The following is a 4417-nucleotide window of genomic DNA, read 5'->3' on the forward strand; positions in this document are numbered from 1 at the left end:
AAAGTCAAAAAGGTTTGAAGACTAGTAGTTGAGTGCCACCCCCCAGAAGGATGATTTATTTGGAAAGGTTTTCTTCATGGACTCCAAAAGGTACATGGATTGTCTAGATATTCATGAATTAAGTTTAGATTACAATCCGACTTTGCACTCCTCATTGTTGTGGTGATTTGGTTTCTTAGTGATTGGTAATAGGACTAATCCTTGTCATTTTGAGATCTTTTAGCTTCCCTTCCATAAGTGTGGAAGTCATCCATTTATTCTGAGGCGACATACTTTCTTTGTTGATTATGGGACGTATAGATCACAGATACCAAGAAAAATTGATTTATAGCTGTTCCAGGCTGAATGGACATTGAAACTTGATAATACCAAAACTTAGGAGGCTTTCTTGCGGTCTTTGTCGAAAGCTTCTTTGTCATACTTGGACATGGGTTGAAGTTTGTCATTCATTAATTCATAAATATATATAGCAGTTTGAAAACTGAAATGTGTGTGTTTACATAACAAAAATTAATTTATACAAATCTAATCATTAACTAATCTATCTTAAATAAAAGGATGAAATAAAGCTAGCAGGAGATAAGCTACTAAAAAAAGCTATCATAATACCTGCTGCAAAATTCAAAAACCCTAAACTATAAATTGGTTGCTTTGAGACATGAAGAGACAATGAAGCTATTCTTAAAGTACTCACTTTTAAAACATGGCATGTTAAAAGGTCATGTACATCTTAATGAATAAGTAGTTTAGTGTGGTACAAGTAATAACTTATAAGGGCAGTGATTGTGTCAAAACGTATCTCTCATATTTCATCAGTTTGGGTTGCTAGTTCCTTAAAGCTTATAATAACAAGAGCTTTATAATAGCTAACACCAAGGCAGATGATGGACATTGCTCTCTTCTGCTGACGTTCCAGTTCTTGCATTAAATATTTAGGCTAACTATAGTGAAAGGCTGGTTCTGCATAGTCCATAATTAATATAATACAGCTAGAGTAGAAGAGCCCTTAGCTCTCTTAAGTTGTACCAAAAAATATAATCTCTTGGAGGCCTTCTTAACAATTTCATTTAATATATGAATTTCCTAGGTCAAATCACTGGAAATATTGAGACCCAATAATTTAACACTGTCAACAACTTCTATGGCATCACTGTTAATGCAAATAAGCTCAGATTCTTGCTGGGATTTTGCAAAGGAAATTTGTATTTCTTAACCATTATCAGTGTTCAGCTGGTCACTCTTTTCTAATGACCATTGTACTACTCTATCTGTAGACCCAATAATTTAACACTGTTACAACTTCTAAAGTGTCACTGTTAATGAGAATAAGCTCAGATTCTAGTTGGGATTTTGCAAAGGATATTTGCATTTCTTTACCCCTATCAGAGTTCAGTTGATCACTCTTTTCTAATGACCATTGTACTACTCTATCTGTTGTACAATGGTTGACAACTTTGGTACAGCGCTATACTGGTTCGTATCAAGATCTTTAAGTACAGCAGGCTTGATGTAATCAGCTTTGATGAACTCTTAAGCGAATTTAGAGTGGTTTTTTCTTTGGAAGTGGTGTGTTGTCAGCAATTTCCCATGATGTAGGTAGGCATTGCCCCCTAAACAATGCATTGAGAATTCTGCATACTAGAAAGGCAGTGAGGTTGGCATACTCTTGCAGAAGCCAATTTGGAATCTTGTCTGGGCCAACCAATTTAGGGGGATTGAGATTTGATAGAACTTTTCATAAGCGTTCCTCTGATACTTCTATAAACTCAGGGGAGTCTTTTTCTAAGGCAAGGTGAGTGATGGTGCAAGACAGGTGATGCTCTTTGAGAGGCTCAAGGAATGCTTTATTCATAGTGTTTGCCATTTCTTGTGATGAACGTGATTGCTTGAGCAAACTTTCCCATGGCGTAATCTTTTCATCTCCCTCCTCAATCAATCAATGAATCATTTTATTTAGTGATGCAGGTTACAAAAGTGACAGCCATGAGGCTGATGTTTATGTACAATTAACTAATAAAATGTGAAATAATTGCCAAAATAATTTGGAAAATCACTCTATGGTATTTGAACAAGCTACAAGTCAATAAAATGAGGTTCATTGACAAATAAAAGTTAAAAACTAATCTAGAAATTTACATACAGTATAATAATACTTGAAAATATACAAAATCTCGGTATTTCATAGCTATCATGGGTGCTTCAAATGAGAAGCTATTCATGTTTTGTGTGGGCCTACGTAAAATGTTGTGGGCTTTAGGATCGTGAAAATGTTCCAGGCTTTAGGGTCTTCTTTTTTGCGTTACTTGTGATTTGTAAAACTTTGCTCAACTAAGCTTTCTTTCTCAATTAACCTGATTTCTATAAAATTTGTATGGTATGGAGTCTGCGCCATTATTGTGGAAAGCCTGTTGCCTTTTCTGGATTAGATCTTTCAAGTGCTTCATCATCCAAGGAGCATGTGTGTTCATGGGAACTTTTCTAACAGGCATCAGAAGGTCAAGGCCTGTGTATATAACTTGTTCAAAAACACAGAGTAACTCACTGCAGGTTTTAAAGGAGCTGAGTAACAGAGGCCAATCAAATGAGCATAGATATCTTCCCGTTTCTGCTTTTTGGCTGGGTTGTAGATTACGTTTAAAATTGAACTTGTCAGGGGCAGTACCCACTTTTCTCATCTGAGGCCAGACAGATATAGTATTGTGATCAGATAGAGTAAAGGGTGGAAAGGTCGGCAGTTTGTTGTTGTGATTGTGCAAGTTAGTTAACACTAGGTCCAAAATAGTGTCCTTCCGGGTTGGTGTTTTCATGATTTCCTTTGATGAAAATGCCTTCTAAGCTGCGTGACTTCAAGGTGGTTAAAATTGCCAGCTATAATAAGTGGACAGTTTATGTAAATAGATTCTGCCATGGCTAGAGAGTTAAAAAAATTCTCACAGTTGTTGACATCTGCTTCAGCGGGATGATATCACACTGCTGCTATCAGACAAGAGAATCCTCTTGGGAGTGTCACTAAGGATAAAAAAGCAAGAGCCTGAAGGCAAGTGGCCACTGTTGCTAGCAGCATCATGACACTCTTCATTGTTGGTGCCAACATCTTAAAGAATTGATTGATAGGACTTCATGTGGCCTTCTTGAAGTCTTTCCATTTCTTGTTTTTCCTGCTGAACTGCTGATATTACTGGCAGATTACCATTCAGAAAATGGGATACTTTTGTCCTGTTCTGCTCTGGTGATCAGAATTTACAATAGAGAATGGGGTCAGAAGTAGATTATGATTTTTCTAAGTTGTTTTGAAAAAAAAAATGAGATGCATGCTTGTGCAGTTCAAAAAGGTATAGCAGTTCCCAATCTTGCTCTTCATAATAATGATGATAATAATGATCCCTTAATATCTAACCAATATTAATTGATTACAACTACAGCAAATTTAGGAAAATATATTTAATAAGGAAGATATGGTATACAAAAGTTAAAGAACTAAAGATTTACTATGTTAAATGACAAGAATTGTCCTTAAAAAAGAGGATAATAGGTACAATAATATATTAAGGAAATAATAATTACTGTCTGTACCTGGCTCTATCCTGAAGCATTTTCTTTGTCTTCTTAGCAAATAAACTTGAGTCAATGCAGTTCCATAAAGAAATGGACAGGCTATTAATCATTGATCTCTGAAGCTGGGTAACTGCAGTGGGATGCTTTGCTTTTTACATTTCTATATATGCTGAGTTTTATATAGCATGACAATATGTCTCACCAAAGACATTACATTCCTCCCTTCCTCTAGTTAAGAGAAGTTAGTACAATATCTGAAAATGTCAAGTAACTAACAACAACAGGAGGGTCTTGGGACTTATTGACTTAGGAAGAACATGAGACAATTGTTATCTCAAACAGATGTCACTATTGTGAAGCAAGATGTCATCGAAATCTGAATATTAGCCAAACACGGTTCTTAAGTTGATGTAAGATTCTGTGCTGAGTGCATTGAAGAATATTCATCAATAATAAAATTATTGTAACCACTGTTTATAATCAGTGATGAAAACCACTTTAAAAACAACCAACTAAGCTCTTCAGGCTTCTTGATTGAGTCTTTGGAGAGGCCTGGAAATCATGGGCCCATTTTAAAGAACAGTAACTTGTGTCAATCACAGAGGCTGATACTTTAGAAGTGGTTAAATGGCTAAAATATAATGCAACATTGACTATGAAACCTGGGAATACAACTAACTTATGATGACTTGTGAAGTTAACCCAATGATTTAAAGAGCTTGTGTAATTGATGATTGTTCCACAAGCTTTTGAAGAGAGGGCTGTTTGCTAGATTTCAATTGGTCTTGAATTTCTTTCCATGGGCCTTGACTGAAAATGTTTAGACCTGTAAGAAAAAGAAAAGAAACACTGTGCATGATGT

The 4417-nt window shown here is 35.7% G+C and overlaps 1 pseudogene; it reads right to left on the minus strand.

Annotated features, from left to right (window-relative positions):
* Positions 1–2283: 2283 nt before the first annotated feature.
* LOC149046821 (uncharacterized) lies at positions 2284–3206 on the minus strand (annotated as a pseudogene).
* Between the last annotated feature and the right edge of the window lie 1211 nt (positions 3207–4417).

Source organism: Pocillopora damicornis, chromosome 4 (genome assembly GCF_964200805.1).
Source record: "Pocillopora damicornis chromosome 4, jaPocDami1.2, whole genome shotgun sequence".
Classification (NCBI taxonomy): Eukaryota; Metazoa; Cnidaria; class Anthozoa; order Scleractinia; family Pocilloporidae; genus Pocillopora; species Pocillopora damicornis.